Below are 6000 nucleotides of genomic sequence, written 5' to 3' on the forward strand. Positions count from 1 at the left end.
GCACATGCTTCAAAATCAGACAATTTAGTTTCATTCAATAAGTCTCACAGCCTGATTAAAAACACAACAATAAGTCTCACAGCCTGATTAAAAACACAACAATAAGTCTCACTGTTGACAACAACACACTGGTTTCAATCTGTCCAGCTGTCTCCAGCAGGAACCAACGGGTGACAGTCTTCCATCCTGAACGTTTTACACTCAACTTTTGTTTTTACACTAAACGTTTTTACTGAACATTTCCAGCCTGAAAGTTTTTTTACACTGAACGTTTTCATCCTGAACGTTTTACACTGAACTTTTGTTTTTACACTGAACGTTTTTACTGAACATTTCCATCCTGAAAGTTTTTTTACACTCAATGTTTTCTATCCTGAACGTTTTCTATCCTGAACGTTTTACACTCTGAACGTTTTACACTCAACGTTTTACACTCAACGTTTTACACTCTGAACGTTTTACACTCAACGTTTTACACTCAACGTTTTACATCCTCAACGTTTTACACTCTGAACGTTTTACATCCTGAACGTTTTACATCCTGAACGTTTTACACTCTGAACGTTTTACACTCTGAACGTTTTACATCCTGAACGTTTTACACTCTGAACGTTTTACACTCAACGTTTTACATCCTGAACGTTTTACACTCTGAACGTTTTACACTCTGAACGTTTTACACTCTGAACGTTTTACACTCTGAACGTTTTACACTCTGAACGTTTTACACTCTGAACGTTTTACACTCTGAACGTTTTACACTCTGAACGTTTTACATCCTGAACGTTTTACACTCTGAACGTTTTACACTCAACGTTTTACATCCTCAACGTTTTACATCCTCAACGTTTTACATCCTGAACGTTTTACACTGTAAACGTCCCATTTTCCAGTGTGAACATTTTACACTGAACGCTTTCCACTGCTACACACCTGATCACTGCTACACAATAACACACACACCTGTGTGTGTTCAGTATTGGAGCGGGTTGTCCTTCAATCAGAGGATCGGCGGTTCGATCCCCGGCTCCACTCGTCCATGTCACCTTATTCAAGACACTTAACCCCGATTTACCCCCACAGGCTGTTCAAATATATGAATGAGTACGAATGATTAGTTAGTCCTGATGAGCAGGAAGCACCTTGCATGGTAGCTCCTCCCATCAGTGTATGAATGGGTGTGAATGGGTGAATGATGAATTTGAGTGGTCGTAGGACTAGAAAAGAAGTCCATTTATATTTTACCTGAATCTTTTATTTGACATGAACCTTTTACCTTTTACATGAACATTTTACTTTACCTGAACCTTTGTGATCTCTACAGGTAAAATGTTGAATAAAATGCTTACATAGTTTTTACAGTTGAAACTATATTTGCTGTTATTACAGGTGACGTTACCGATATTGAACTCCAGTAAGACCAGAACCCAAAGAGGAACGTTTGATTTGTTAATCAAGGGCTTGAAGGATCTGATCCTGGGTCAGGTGTGTACAGGTCTGCGGAACGTTGACCTCTTACAACCGGACACACCTGACCCAGGATCAGATCCTTCAAGCCCTTAATTAACAAATCAAACGTTCCTCTTCGGGGTCCACATGGACAACTCAGGTGAACCTGCTTATTAACGAGGTCTCACTGGATGCAGGTGGTTCACATTAAGATCGAAGACAAACTTGTTCTGGTGAGTTTCCTGCACAGCTCAAGAGATTTTAAAAAGGCAACAAAACATGGAGTTTGGTGAAGCTTGTTTATATATACACACATAATGTGTGTATATGCATGTTTACACACATCATCTGAAACATCGGTGTCAATAAAAACAAGAATAGACACAGAACCTCATCTGTTGTTTCATAAATGTGAAGCAAAGGTACAGAACTCAGAGGGTCTGGGAGGGTCCCCGAGCAGGTGGTCCCTGAGCCCAGGATGTAGTCCCGCCTTGTGATTGGCTGTTAAAGACAGGTGAGCGTGATGAAGATGTGTCCTGCGGGGGGGACACACACACACACACACACACACACACACACACACACACACACACACACACACACACACACACACACACACACACACACACACACACACACACACACACACACACACACACACACACACACACACACACACACACACACACACACACACACACACACACACACACACACACACACACACACACACACACACACACACACACACACACACACACACACACACACACACACACACACACACACACACACACACACACACACACACACACACACACACACACACACACACACACACACACACACACACACACACACACACACACACACACACACACACACACACACACACACACACACACACACACACACACACGGCCCGAACCGAGCCCAGTTCACCGAACAACAAGCTGCACCCAAACTGTCTCACACCGAGCCGGTCTTCTGCGCGCGCACACACACACTCTTCCGGACCGGAACTACAGCGAACCCGTGTCAGAGCTTACCTGCAAGGCCGGTTCGGTCCCGGTTATCTCCGCAAACAAGTCCCGGAAGGCAGAGCGGAGACGAAACTTTAGCCGGAGCTCCGGTCTGCTCCTCCGGTGGGGTGGGGCGGGGAGGAGCGCTGAGCTCCGGCTGAGGAGCAGCTCCGGAGCTCCGGAGCAGCAGCGGGCGGAGGCAGGAAGAGCAGCCGGCGGAGACGTAGCAACCGACGGGAGGAAATCCACTTAGAGCCGCTCGGATAAAGTTGATCTGCTGCTCTGCTCAGCTGTCGCCATCTTTACCCGCGGGGCATGATGGGTAATCCTTAGGAATCCCGACCCCCTCCTCACCTCGACCCCGTCAGACGCCCTACGTGCTGACGTCACACACCTTAGAGCTCATCATGTGATCAATAATACATTTAAAGTACTGTGACATAATATTCCTCTGTGGATCAATAATAGATTTAAAATACTGTGGCATAGTATTTCTCTTCATTTCTGAATATGTTTAATAGTATTATATAAAATGAATAATAAATGAAATGTAATAATGAATTCATATATTTATCAAATAATATTTATCTATCTGAATACATGAATTATGTTTAAATATATTAAGAAATACTCTAGTAATCTAAAAATTCCTCAAAATATACGTGTGTGGTTTGTATGTTAAGAGTCCCTCAGTTATGTCTGCAGGTGGTTGAGGTGTTAAGAGTCCCTCAGTTATGTCTGCAGGTGGTTGAGGTGTTAAGAGTCCCTCAGTTATGTCTGCAGTGGTTTGTGTTAATGTACCTCAGTTATGTCTGCAGGTGGTTGAGGTGTTAAGAGTCCCTCAGTTATGTCTGCAGTGGTTTGTGTTAATGTACCTCAGTTATGTCTGCAGGTGGTTGAGGTGTTAAGAGTCCCTCAGTAATGTCTGCAGTGGTTTATGTGTTAATGTACCTCAGTTATGTCTGCAGGTGGTTGAGGTGTTAAGAGTCCCTCAGTAATGTCTGCAGTGGTTTATGTGTTAATGTACCTCAGTTATGTCTGCAGGTGGTTGAGGTGTTAAGAGTCCCTCAGTTATGTCTGCAGGTGGTTGAGGAGTTAAGAGTCCCTCAGTTATGTCTGCAGTGGTTTGTGTTAATGTACCTCAGTTATGTCTGCAGGTGGTTGAGGTGTTAAGAGTCCCTCGAGTATGTCTGCAGGTGGTTGGGGTGTTAAGAGTCCCTCAGTTATGTCTGCAGGTGGTTTGTGTTAATGTACCTCAGTGCTGTCTGCAGGTGGGTGTTGTGTAATTGTCCCTCAGTAATGTCTGCAGGTGGTTTAAGTGTTAATGTACCTCAGTTATGTCTGCAGGTGGTTGAGGTGTTAAGAGTCCCTCAGTTATGTCTGCAGGTGGTTGAGGAGTTAAGAGTCCCTCAGTTATGTCTGCAGTGGTTTGTGTTAATGTACCTCAGTTATGTCTGCAGGTGGTTGAGGTGTTAAGAGTCCCTCAGTTATGTCTGCAGGTGGTTTGTGTTAATGTACCTCAGTGCTGTCTGCAGGTGGGTGTTGTGTAATTGTCCCTCAGTAATGTCTGCAGGTGGTTTAAGTGTTAATGTCCCTCAGTAATGTCTGCAGGTGGTTGAGGTGTTAAGAGTCCCTCAGTTATGTCTGCATGTGATTTATGTGTAATTGTCCCTCAGTTATGTCTGCAGGGGGAGAGTGTTTTTAGGTCCCTCAGTAACGTCTGCAGGTGATTTATGCGTATTTTTCCCTCAGTTTTGTCTGCCGGTGGGTTTTGAGTTATTACCCCTCAGGGGTGTCTGCAGGTGGTAAGGTGCTGTTTTCCCTCAGTTTTGTCTGCTGGCTGTTTATTTGTTTGGGTTTACACCAAAACACTCCGATATATACACTGAGATTGTGTCACTCAGAAGTGACTGACTGAGGCCACAGGAAGTAAAGGAAATCTAATAAAATGATAAACACACATACACTCACTCACATTCACTCACACACACACACACACACACTCACAGCTGTTCAGCAGATTACTGTCTCCCTGCCGAGTGAGAGATGAAGACAATGTCCAGCTGCTCCACAACAATGCAGATCCCCCACTGTCCTCTGATATGGGAGTTATGGGAGTAATGGGAGGTATGGGGAACATGTCACTGGTTTGAGTCCCAGCAGCTGCTGGTGTCTCTCTGACGGGTTTCAAAACCAGAATCAAAACGTGAAAGAAAGTCAGAGAGAAGAAGCAGCAGTGATCAATACTGATGAATACTTTCATCTGATCTGATTATGATGAGTGTTGTATCTTCTGTGTACAGGCTGTAAAGCCCCCTGAGGCACATTTTTAATTATACAAAATGCACTGAATTGAATTGAATCTTCCTCTCTTTATTGCCTCTTTTCTTTATCTCCTTTCCTTATCTCCTCCTATCTCCTTATATCCTCCTCTCCTTAACTCCTCGTCTCTTTCATCCTTACTTCCTCCCTCCTCGTCTCCTCCCTCTTGTCTCTTCTCGTCTCCTCATCTCGTTATTCTCCATCCTCCTTTCCTTATCTCCTCCTCTCCTTCCTCCTCGTCTCCTCCGTCCTCTCCTTGTCTCCTCTCCTTCCTCATCTCCTTTCTCCTCATCTCCTCGTCTCTTCCCTCCTCCCTCCTCATTTCCTGGTGTCCTCAATTCTTCCTCCTTCCTCCGTGTCTCCTCGTCTCTTCAGGTCCTCTCCTTCTTCCTCGTCTATTCGACTCGTCTCCTCCCTCTATCAGTTAAAATGGAGGATGATGACTCAGATAAACAGTGCATATAGATCAGTGTTTTTATTGGCTCATTATTATTCAAAGACAGTCGGAGGTCAAAGGTCAGAGGTCACAGTCCAATAACAAATTCTTCATTCTTTCAAAATGAAATAATGGTTTGTAGAGTTTACAGCTGATATCCAGCATTAAGGAAACATAAATCATTTTTATCTGTTTGTCTTTGAACTGCTGTCGTGGGTGTGTTTGTCCCCAAGGTCAAAGGTCAGACGGCTGACTCCTTGTTTGGTAATAAGAGAGGGGCTGGTGGAAAAGTAAGGAAGGAGGTAGGGAAGGAAAGAAGGAGCCGGTCTAGGACAGTCTAGGATTGTCAAGGAAAAAAGGGTTGGTGTTAGGGAAGGACAGAGGAAGTAACAAAGGAAATATGCAACTCCAGAATCCTTTAAACTCCCTCTGAATGTAAATCAGGATGGGGAGGGTCCTCAGCTGCTGTGGTGAGGGAGGGGTCAAGGCCCCCCCCTCCATTCTTCTCCCTGTATAAACACAGAGGCATTGTGAGGCAGGTGGTTTGAGAGGAATCTCCCAGCTGCTCCAGTTCATTCAGCAGGTTAGACCCTCATCACCCCCCCCCCCCCCCCCCCCCCCCCCCCCCCCCCCCCCCCCCCCCCCGAGCAGCGGTCGAACGCCGGCCGGCGCTCAGATTTAGCCCCTGAATGCCGTCACAGACGGATCCGGTTACACCGGAACCCTGAACCAGACTGGAGGAACCGGATCACTATTGATTATTGATCATGT

The 6000-nt window shown here is 45.2% G+C and overlaps 1 protein-coding gene across 1 annotated transcript in view; it reads right to left on the reverse strand.

Annotated features, from left to right (window-relative positions):
* tjap1 (tight junction associated protein 1 (peripheral)) overlaps window positions 1-2986 on the reverse strand; it is a 43469-nt gene extending 40483 nt beyond the window's left edge. Inside the window, exon 1 of the mRNA XM_034551706.1 lies at window positions 2499-2986. The gene's annotated coding sequence lies outside the window, so the exon portion shown is untranslated. The remainder of the gene's footprint in view (window positions 1-2498) is intronic.
* Between the last annotated feature and the right edge of the window lie 3014 nt (window positions 2987-6000).

Source organism: Cyclopterus lumpus, chromosome 15, assembly GCF_009769545.1.
Source record: "Cyclopterus lumpus isolate fCycLum1 chromosome 15, fCycLum1.pri, whole genome shotgun sequence".
In the NCBI taxonomy this organism is placed as follows: Eukaryota; Metazoa; Chordata; class Actinopteri; order Perciformes; family Cyclopteridae; genus Cyclopterus; species Cyclopterus lumpus.